Consider the following 12,610-nt stretch of genomic DNA (forward strand, 5'->3'; position numbering starts at 1 on the left):
TACTACGCCAAAATATTAATCAGCAAAAACTATTTCCAACATTGACAATCAGAAGCATTATTAATAATTGAGCTCCAAATCACCATATTAGAATTATTAGAAGGATTATGTGACACTGAAGACTGGAGATACAGCTTTGACATCACAGGAATAAATTATATATATATATATGGTCTTTCCTTGAAAATGTTTAAAATCGTTATTGGTTTGATATTTTACATATAATGCAATAATGATTTTTTTTTTTAAGTGTAGGCTATATATTATGTTAAAACCTGTCACAATAATGTCCTAATGATGTAACGGGTAGATGGGTTTCAAAAAATCCTCCCTTTTCTCTAAAGCAACGAGAGAGAGAGAGCAGATGACAGACGAAGAACCATCAGTCCCGCTCCTGAGAGCCGCAGGCTGAGCCGGCTGAACGTGAACTTGACTGTCAGTGTGCCAGGGGAAAGAGCTGGACTGTAATGGAGACGTGCATGGGTGTCACTGAGAGCTAGACCTGATTCAAATGCCCAAGGCAAGGGGAAAACAGTCAAATGATCTCAATGAAATTTTGTACTTGGTTTCAACACAACTGTAAACTGTAGATTATTATTAATCTGGATGCTCTTGCACAGTCAGTGTTGTATTGAAACCAATTCTGGGACTAACCACAGAATGTCAAGGTGGTGTCGACTTCATTCTGCCATTTCTAAGAACTTATTAAATTTGAATACGAACCTGACATGGAAATCAGGTCTGGAGTGCACCTTTCTATCCTTGGATGCCTCAGTGGATACACAGGTCTAACGTCAGTCATAACCTGTATTCATGTCCTTCAACTGACTTATCCCGTTTGCATAGAAAACACACACATTGCAGGACACTGAATTATTTGTTTTCGGAAAGAATCCGTATCCAGTAAGTTCATTGCTCTCTCTTTTAAAGTAATACGGGATTTAAAGAACAACATTGGGTATCATTGAAAATATATACAAGATGGATTCAAAAAACAAAATCTGGGTGAAATCGTCGCTTTTTGCAGGTGCAAGATGATATTTTTTTATACAGTCTTTATTATCTCCAGACATATATCTTGTCAGGGAGACATCTGTTCAAACAGGGAGTGTTAATGAACCCTCTTTGAATGTCTGAGAGTGTGTGATGGTGTGTTTCACCCCACCCTAGCTTTCGTTTATGTCTCTCCTCCCATCCGTGTCGCGGGTGGCCCGCACGAGCTTGCCCACAATGGTGCTGATGAGCTTCCTCTGCTGAGTCTGTAGGGGATTACGAGGAGGTGTTTATGGTTCCTGATCCATCCAGTGATCGGCCCTACGCGGTTCTTTAAGGAGTCAGGGATGGTAAATGATGTATTTGTAGGGTATTAGGTGATGTTATTGTTGTTTTAGAACATGTGCCTGGGCTGATGTTTGATCAGCTGAGTCAGAGAGAGACTTGGACTAGTGGGGAAGTGTGAGAAAGTGTGTGTTGCTTTATTTGTTGGACTGCTGAGAGACAGTCTAGTGTTTGCTTTTTCTTCGAACTCTAACAAAGAGCCCTCACGGCCTGTTAGAGGATATGTCTCATGAGACACTTGTTTGTTTGGGTTGTTCTCCGTCGATTTACATCATATTAACATAGTTGTATCGTATTTGATGCTCAGGATTTTTGCATGCAAGATCAATCAAACCAATGGCCCAGTTGGTTTAAACCATGGCTCTTTGAACCAAAACTGTATATACCCTTGGTCTTGATTTTTGTATGCCTTTGTGATTATCAAATATGAAATGACTATTTATCCGTCACTGGATTGTCCTGCAGTGAAGCTCTACGTTGTTGTATTCTTCCCCACAATTGTTCAGTGATGTTGAGATGAAAAATATCACAAAAGCAGTCAACATACCTGGTATCAAGACGCCGATCACAAGTGGAAAACTCTAATACAGGTCTGGATTGCTTTCGTACGTTCATGGTTGAATGCGCTCGAAACAACCCGGTCTCACCCCAAGACGTCATATAACTGACGTTTTGGGACGTCTTTTGACCATACGTCAATATTCGCCTTTTTAGGGCCCCCTTAAACGTCGGTAGATGAGGTTATGGGATCCTAACTCTACCCCATACCTAAACCTAACCCTAAACCTAACCCGTCACCTAACTGACGTTAAAGGTAAAGCGTCAGTTGTATGACGGCCCGGGATCGCCATCTACCGACGTTTAAGGGGGCCCTAAAAAGGCTGATATTGACGTATGGTCAAAATACGTCCCAAAACGTCAGTTATATGACTTTTTGGGATGAGACTGTGTTACTCGAAACAGTCACAAAACTGACCTAATAATGACCTTATATTCTCCTGAAAGTTATAGCCTATTTATTATTGAGTAGAAGTAGGCCTACAATAATGCCCACTTGGCATGCTTTTTTTTTTATTGCATTTTTGCCCAATCACATCTACAGTGTGTAAAAAAAAAAAAAAAAAGACACCCTTTTGAATTCTATGGTTTTACGTAAGGAGGGCATAAAACAAAATCATCTGGTCTTTGCCAGGTCTTACAATGAGGTAAATACAACCTCAGATTAACAACAACAAAACATGACATATTACACAGTGTCATTATTTGTTTAACAAACACTATGTCAAAATGGAAAAGCCATGTGTGACAAACTAAGTACACCCTTACTGCTTCCATTGGAATTAAGAGGGTAAGTAGCAGTCAGGCCATTCTAAACAAATGCCTTTGATTAATTGATCATCGGCAAGTGTGACCAACTCTATAAAAGCAGAGGTTTTGGCAGTTTGCTGGTCTGGAGCATTCAAATGTGTGTTAACAATGCCAGGGAGAATCAGCAATGATCTTAGACATCAATCTGGGAAGGGTTGTACGGCCTTTTACAAACAAATTGAAGAATATTTTTGACTATGTTTCGATACATAAAACAGAAGGGTGTGCTTTCTTTTTCACGTGACTATAGCAATCATCATAAATTAGTTATTAAAATAAAATAAAAAACGTTTTGAAATTGGACATTGCGGACACAGCTTTATTACTTGAGTAAAAGTACAGAAACCCCTTGCTAAATTTTACTAGTACAAGTAAAAGTACTACAGTCAGATGTCTTCTTGAGTAAAAGTACTGAAGTACTTGTTTTTAAAAGTACTTGTGTATCAAAAGTACAATTTCTAAATATTTCATTACTACTGCCACAGTGCTTACATTATTGCACAGAAACGTACATGGAGTTATGAAAAATGTTAATACCTTAGAGAATGTAAAAGGAATTGAAAATAAAATCAAGTCATTTTCATCTTTTTACCATGTTGCTTTAAGAAAATTTCCAAAAATTTATAAAATTGAAATAGTCTGGCGAGGTGGGGCCATGGGTCGGCACATTCCCCAAATGGACCTGCTGCGTCTTCATCCATTGATTAATCCATTGTTTCGTCTCTTATCTAAATCTGACCATGAAGTTGACTTTGGCGGGAAAACGGTAAAGAGTACAATATTTCACCTCTCAAATGCACTTGAGTAAAGTCATGAGAACTATCCCCAAAAAGGATACTCGAGTAAAGTACAGATCCCTCAAAATTGTACTTAAGTACTGTACTCAAGTAAATGTACTCCATACTGTCTGGCTCTGTGCGTAAAGGAAACAGTATTTTACATAATTGAATTAAGCGGGCTTAAGGTGATTTTAACTTCAAATTTGGAACACAAATTGTTTTCCTTGTCCAATAATATTAAATAATATTGAGGATTTTCTTTAAAAAGAGACCAAAGGTCTGTATTAAAGTGAAATAATGTGTGAATATAAAAGAGCATTTAAGAATTTACAATAATATATGCTCAAAAAGGTGATGGTTGCCTATTAAGTAGTGAAGCTATGAACACTTTTTTGTAACGCAATGTCCTCTAAACTCCTTCATTCCCCCGAGCTTATAGGCTCTGATTGGTCAGATGGCGCAGTCTGTTGTGATTGGTCTTCCGCTTACAGTGTATGTCAGAAACTAAATGCCTTTTACCATATTTTTTACCATCTTTAGAGGCTTCCACTTGGCATCACAGTGTTACGAACAGGAACAATGGACGACTTTTCAGTATCAATGTTTCAGTGTGTCCTCATTCTTTTGAAGTCCATGCAAAGTGGATTTGCAGCACTAAAATAGCAACTTCTCAACATGTTGACAACACGAACAGACTCTGCCAGTCTCAGCTACAACGACAGTGTTTGAGGATGGCTCAAAGTAGACGTTGTTCGGGGGTAGCCAATTTGTTATATTGTTAGATTCGGAATTGCTGACGACTGGTTTCAGCAGCTCAAAATCGATTCTTTCTTTAGGAGACATTGGGGGCATTCGCACCAAAGGAACGTTTTCATAGTTCCTATAACTATTGGCAAAAATACATGCTTTAGGAACTAGGAACGGTTATAGTTACAGGAAAACCTTTTGAGAAGACTAAATTAGCTTTTACTTTTGACCAGGGTCTAACTCAGCACCAGTGTTGGGGGTAAAACATTACAAGTAATCAGATTACTTTTTTCAATTAACTAAGTAACGTATTACTTTTAAAATGACTGTTTCTTGTTTGAAACAGTTTTACTTTGTTATTGCCTTTGTTACTCCCATACTTTGTTATTCCCATTATTGCCTTAAAGCTCTCCTGTCCCCTTTGAGAGAAATTGGGAGTGCTTTTTTTAATTTTACTCATCACTTTGCACTTTTAGATTTACCAAAAAATAGATGTATGTAATGTAATGCAACTAATTACTTTTTTAGTGAGTAATGTAAAATTGTAATGCATTACTTTTAAAAGTAGCTATCCCCAACATTGATGTAAGTGAATATCAATTGGCCCAACGCATGTCATATTACACACAGTTAACTCCATGAACTAACTACGGAAACATGGAAAACACCAATAGATGGACCAACGCCAAAGTCCCAGCACTTCTCAACATTTACGCTAAGGAGGACATCCAAGTGAAACATTATGTTTTTTTCTGCTCAGCAATATTGGCAATCAAGCACATGGCAAATGCTATAATAGTTTTTCATTTACCATTTACTTTCTTGATAACACTTTACAATAAGGTTCATTAGTTAACTATAAACTTACAATGCGCAATACATTTGTTACTATATTAGTTTGTTACTATCTTTGTTAATATTAATAAAAATGTGTTCATTGTTTGTTCATGTTAGTTCACAGTGCATTAACTAATCTCAACAAATACAACCTTTGATTTTAATAATGTGTTAGTAAAAGTTGAAATTAATATGAACTAAGATTAATAAATAGAAGTATGTTCATTCTTAGTTCATGTTAAAGGGGTGATGAACTGAGAAATCAAATTTTCTAAGAGGTCATCATATTAAAAAGAATATCCTTTAAGTTTCGGAACTGAAAACGTGTTAGTCCGATAAAAGCTTTTATTGACACCAGGATCAGCAAACGACTCGGTTTTTCAAAGTGGGGAACTATGACGTCAAAGAGGATAAAACACCACCCCCGCAGAAGATGATCAACGCCTACTTCAACACGGCCTGTTTAGCCCCGCCCACTGATTCGCGGATTACACGCATAGCTAAATAACATAGGCCTACCTACCTCGTGATGACAAACCGGTTCGACAGTGAAACTATAATATGCTTATATGCTTATAACTATAATATAATTATAATATGCAAAACTGTTATCCACTCACAGCAGTGGGTGGTTACTTCCAAGTCTTCAGTGTGAGACGCCCATAAAAACCGAGCGTTTTTGAGCTGGGCTCAAAACTAGGGTAGAAAATAGCCTATTACTTATTCATTTTGATGTTTTTTAATGTAAAAACCAAGCAAACGTCATAAGTTGACCTCTGACAACAATCTAAAAAAAAATTTAAAAGCCAGTTCATGACCCCTTTAACTATATAGTTAACAATAAACCTTATTATAAAGTGTTACCACTTTCTTTGTTTAGCAGTTCAATTAAATAACGTATTAGACAGTTAAACAGATCGTAAACAAATATCAATGGAGAACAATGTGTGCTCAGGCTCTGCCGTTCTCAGCGCTATCAAAATAAAAGTATTGCACAACAAGAGCCTCGGGACGTAAGTGACAGCTTACGTCAATTCAGAGTTCCTACCGGCGGTGCAAATGCAACCAGAAAAATGACCCTAGATGAAAATGTAGTTCTGATGGCCAGTTCCTATATCTGAGTTCCTATAACTAAGTAAGACGTTTTTGAACGTGGCAAAAATGCACAAAACCTCCTTAATGTTCACCATTGGCAAGGCATGTGTGATTACGCAGGTGTGATATGAGGTCCACCTTGCCTGAGGCTGACTTTCTATCTTGACACCTTGTCATATCATTTGAACTGACAGCTGCTTTTTTGGGGGGGCTCCTTAACACTAACCAGAGCCTTCTGTGCCATTCAAATGATCCACAACAGCCACTCCTGCAACAGCATTTACCAACGTTCAGGAAACAGGATTTCCAGCTGTGATTTATACTAATTGGTGTGTGTAGATGTGTTTGTGCATTGGTTGACCCCGGAGACCTGATTGTGACTGTGAGACCACTTGACTGTGAACTTTGACGTGGTGGTCATCTTCATGCGGCCTTTCACAGAGGTCTCCACCTTTGTGTCTCTGTAAACGCACACTGTCTTCCCTAATCTAAACTATTTAGTCTGGCAGTGAAACCCTCTCAGCATCAGTGCTACAATGCAAAGAATGACTCCTCTTCGGAGGCTAGAGCCATTTTTATTAAAGATATGACTGTCAATTTACAAAACAGCAAATATATACTACCGTTCCACACACCCACACACACACATAGTAGGTGATGTTTCGGCTAGGACGCTCAGGTAGGTATAGGATAAATGTTCTTTTTCTATTTTCTTTTCTTTCTTTTTTTTTTTTTTTTTTTTTTAGGCATTAACAGACCACAAAAGCCTTGATCTTGTTTTTAGTTATAGCACCACTTAGCAGTCATGGTGAAAGGTGTATGATTAATCAGAGAGATGCACTTATAGTTTTGACAGCAGTAACTGGCAGGCCTGCAGGCTTTGAGGAAGCTCTTGTGTTTACCCAGTTTTCCATCACAGATCTGCTTTCAGACCCTCACACAACTCCATTTGTTTCCATTCCCTACAGCACACACCTCCCCTCTTCAATCCATCTCTCTGCGCTGACGCACGAGTAAGAGTACTCTTCTGTCTCTTTTGCAGAGTCTTGAAAGTCTTCATTCCTTGTGAAAAGGACTGACTTGTGTCATTTTCTTTGCCCCGCTGATGATCATAAACATGGAGGATGATGGGTAAAAGGCACTGAAACAGACGAATACAGACAGCATCAGTCTGAATACAGTGATTATTATTTTCTTTTTCAAATTAGTTACTTTTAACTTAATATTTCTTATAGAACCATTTGACTGAATAACTTGTGCGGCATCAACATTTTCGAATATATAATTTCATGTTTATTTATATGTGTTACATGTTCATTAATTTATTTCATTTGTATAATAATTAGTGCTGTCAAACGATTAAAATATTTAAACGTGATTAAACGCATTAATGTCATAGTTAACTCGCGATTAATCGCACATTTTTATCTATTCTAAATATCTCTTGATTTCTTTTTGTCCCATTATTTTTTTTTTATCATTTTAATGCTCTTATCAACATGGTGAAGTGGATCGGCTTGCTTTGTGCAAATAGTTTTTTTTTTATGACAACAACATTGGCATACTGTGTTCAAATTCACAATAAAAAAATCCCACTTGGAGCAAATAATCTCTCACACAATGTAACTGTCCATCAATAAAAGGGTGAAAGAAATACTGACGAGGTCCTGATATTGACGAGGGGGCGGAGAATTCGCATAAGCTGCATGCGTGTATGCTTGGCCATTATCAAGCGGTATTTCCTACCCTATCTCACGACCAATTCGTACGAATTCGTCCGAGTGATTAAAAAGTGGCTAATTCGTACTAATTCGTATGACCTCACTCGTACAAATTCATATGATTTGTCTAAACCCACGTGATGGTTAGGTTTAGGGGCGGGGTCAGGGGTAGGTCATTCGTACGAATCCATACGAATTGGCCAATTCGTAAAATATGTAGGATTTAGCAAAATCGTACTAATTTGTACGAGTGAGGTCGTATGAATTGTTACGAATTAGCCACCTCGTAAAATTCGTACGAACTCCCGTGAGATCGGGTTGGTATTTCAGACTAGACGTGCTGCGATGATAATAGCTCAGTTCACAATGACAAAACACATCACTTTGGTCTTGTCAATGGAACCATTTGGCAACTTTTTAAAAGTAAACCTTTTCTATTCAGAATCTTATTGGCATCCATTTCGGCGCCTCGCGCTCGTCATCCACTCAAAACGTAACATTAACCAACTATTTGGCCAGGTCACAAGCCCAAACGAGTTTGTGCGGCGTGCCTGTTGTTTTGTTTCCGGTCTAGCTAGATCTAGCTAAACCCGCTTGGGTTTGCGTTAACGCCGTTAATAACGCGTTTAACTGACAGCCCTAATAATAATTTATCACAATGGAAAACCAAATCTGATTGATGCCAGACTGTAAAAAATAATCCTGTAAAAAAAACGGTAAACTACAGGCAGCTGTGGTTGCCAGCATCATACCGTAACTATACGGTGTGTTACTGTTTTTGTGTTAGAGTATATACAGAAGCTGTTAAATTAAAGTTTTATATTGTAGCTGACAATACAGTATTTAGCTACAAATTTCAAAAACAGTAACACACCGTATTTTTACAGTAGATGCTGGCAACCACAGCTGCCAGTAGTTTACCGGTTTTTTTTTTTTACAGGATTATTTTTACAGTGTAGTTATTTATTTAAATTATTAGATATTTGAATTCCAAACTTACTAAAAAAAGTAGTGTTTCAGGGTTAAATTTAGAAACAATTAATAACTTAGCAAGGTTGTTAGCACATATTTACAACGAATTTAAATAGAATAGAATATTCTAGAGCACTAATCTGAGATTGCCGGTGTCTGTGGGTTATAATATATGTTTTTTTTTAGAGTCGCCGCTGGATAATGTTCACCTCTCATGTTAAATGTGATGGGTGAGAGGCAGTCTTTCTTTTGGCAAGGTTTTTGATCATATCTTCCTTCTTTCACAGAGAGCGTGTTTTGGATAGACAGCATGGCGCCCAGTTGCTTCTGTGTACATTACAGACAGACGTGAAGCTCTCAGCTGAGAGGGGAGACCTATGCTGGATCTGGATATACAGAGCTGCTCTGCTGAAGAATCCCATTGTCTGAGTGGTGAGCGGTTCCCAGGACTTGCCTTGTCTAAATAAGCCATGACAGAGTGGACTCCCTCCTGCAATAGCCTTACTGACTCACTTATCTCTGGCAGACGCACTCTCAACACAAACCAGTGCCGTCTCTCTGTCACACAGCCTAATCTGTAGCTAATGTCATGGTTCACTGAAACACTCCCACTCTCTTAGAAAACTGGCACTACCTTCTTCAGTTCTCTGATGATCCAGTACAATTAATACAATGTTCAAAAGTTGAGTGTTTTTTTTTTTTTTGACATTTTTGTAATAATGTACAAAAATATATTAAAAACTGTCATATTGTGGAATAATATTGTATTATTGTTTAAAATACCTGTTTTAGTTTAATATACTTCAAAATGTAATTTATGCCTGTGATGGTAAAGCTGAATTTTCTTTAGAAATCTTTTTCTGGAACATTTCTTATTGTTATCACTGTTGAAATCAGTTGAGCTGCTTATCATGATCCATTTTTCCATAATTCTTTGATCAACAACAAGTTCAACAGAACAGCTTTTATTTTGTAAATATATTTTTTACAAAATATCTTTTTATTTTGTAAATATAGATATTTTACTTTGTAAATATCTTTGCTGATGTTTTTGATTAATTTTAATGCATCTTTACTGAATAAAATAATTCATTTGAAAGAAATGTTAGAGTGCTAATTGACACCATCAGAGAAATCAGCAAATTAACACTTTTATCAAAAACCAGAAACACTTAAATAGCTTATATGCTTAAATATTGGAATTGGTATGTTATCTAATGCAATGATATTCCTACATTAAGTGCTGGCCAACACCTTTTGGGACTACTTTGACTAAATATTGATTGCCAGTCTGTAAACATATACATTATTTGACATCTAAATGAATATCTGATATAACTGTTAACACAAATATAAGTTGTTGTTTTTTTGTTGTTTTTTGGTGCATGTACAGGTTTAAAAAAGCAACGGTCCTAGTACCGAGCCTTGTGGTACTCCATACCAAACTTGTGATTAATACCTCTTCGTTTCCTGCTACAAACTAAGAAGACGTACTCGGTACTCATAAAAGTGTTGACAATTAAGCAGATTTAGCAATAAGTCTGTTACACTGTACAAGCCACACGTGCAAACAAGCTCACACACAATCTCAACTCTCTCCCTTTTGTTGTGTGCCTAAGCTGATGTTTTGGAAACACAATCTATAGGTCAGAGCCCCTCAGCGTGTGCACCTGCATATTGAAGAGGGCATTGACAGCCCAGGTAGAGTAAAACCCCTTGACAACATGCACCTAAAAAAAGAGAAAGCAGCAATGTCCTAGAATCCTCCAATGACACTGTTACATTGCTGCACAGAATCTCTGTTGAGAGACAGCCTGTCTCGTCTCATGTCTATTAGCCTGTAGGCATGAGACTTTATCCAAACTGCAGTTCTGTTTGTTCACACACACCAGTATTCAAACACTTTTCTTTTATACTGTTGACAATCAGAGGACAGTGAATAATTTCAGTGAATATTAAGATTAAACTTGACAAATTCATTTATAAGTCACACTTTAACACTCGCACGATACCTACTGGATGGGCCCATGACAAGTCTTCATTTTGACAGATTACCTGAAGCTTTGTGGCTCTGTGAGTCAGGCACAAACCCTGAAAGCTGTTTGAAAACACACCTGCCCTGACTTTTCCGTCCCTTCACGCTGCCTGTGCTGAAAGCTGCTATCTGTCTGTTTCTGGTTCCTCCTCAGTTTGATAAACCTCACGGCCAAGCCGAAGGACATGACAGATCCTCATTTCTATGAGTTTGTTTGCTACATTGGTTAATCTTTTAGACTGTCTTTCTAAGACACTAGGCTATGTGCACAAGCGTAGTTTCGAACTTCCGCTTTTGTCAGAAGTCGGCATATCAGTTTCCGGTCTACGACTGGTCATCCGCATCCAATAATAAACAAACAAGATGAGTGCTGCTGTTGTACGAAAAAAAGAGTTCTTAAACACATCTAAGTTTCTAAGAACTGTAGGTGGATCAAACGTCTGTTTCACACCCGTTTGCAGTGTGTGTTTCGGTGCAGGAGCGTGCTGTTAGTGCCTTCACATATTATGATGCGTTTGCAGTGAATAACTGCATGATCCGCGTCAGTGTAAAGTCACTGCAAAGATGCAATACATGCGTAAAAAATTCCTGTGGCGCGAACGAAGCGCGAATTGAGCGTCTGACGCATTAAGCGCCAATGATTTAGTTATATTTCACGCGTTTGACTCGAATTCGCGTCTGCCGCCCAAGTTGAAAAATCTGAACTTTTGTGTCAATTCGCGTCGCGTTAACCAATCAGGAGCCTGCTGCTTGCTCATGTGGTGAAGGATCTGATGCTTTAATAAATTATTTTGTAATATGACTAAATGCCTGGTGTGGTTCTACTACAAAGCAAATAGGCTATTTTATCACTTAAAACTTTATTTCAATTTACGAGACATGTTCATTTTGTATTGAATGTTATTTATTCCCTATCAAGATTATACGAAATATTATTATGATGTAAAGACAACCAATATACATTTGCATAAGTTTGTGTCTGGACGTGAGAGAGAAGAAAATCACAGGACAGGTTAATATCTTTTGGAGGCTGGATCTATTTATCATCAAAACAAAAATAAATAATTACAGATTACATGGATGAGGGCGAGGGTGATCCTCGCTCCGATGCGGGACAACAGGTCATCAAACTGGGCGCGGGACAGGCGGAAGTACCACTGACAGCGGCCGTCATCCAGGCGCAGCTCCTGGAGCGAGCATATGGTGAAACTCTCCAAACGGTTCGCCTCCGAAGGATCCGGTGGACACAAAAACGGCAATGATGATCCCCATGCCGCTGTTTTAGCTCTCCAGAGCAAATACAGAGCGGTGACTCTCTCGAAGAATGCTCTGTCAACATGAAAAAAAAAATGTAAAAAAAAATGGCTGCCAACGGATTTCGATTCTGACACTCATAAATTTCGCTTTAAACTTTTGTTTTGACGCACGAATTAATACAAAGTGGTCAAGCGTCAAACTAGACACAGTGGACGCAAATTTCACACGCTATTCGCGTCCAGTGTGAACGCAGCATAAGAGTACATTTGTGAGTCAGCTCAAACTCTAGCATCCATCTTTTCACTTGCAATAGAAGTCACACTGTGTGCATCTCACAACAGTTCCAATATGAGTGATTTATAGATTACCATGATAGAATATCCTAATTGAAGATAGCTAACTCCACATCAGCAACATAAATTCATCAACTAACCATTCAGAGATGTCGAGATGTATTTTAC

This window comes from Pimephales promelas, chromosome 11 (genome assembly GCF_988280905.1).
Source record: "Pimephales promelas chromosome 11, fPimPro1.hap1.1, whole genome shotgun sequence".
In the NCBI taxonomy this organism is placed as follows: domain Eukaryota; kingdom Metazoa; phylum Chordata; class Actinopteri; order Cypriniformes; family Leuciscidae; genus Pimephales; species Pimephales promelas.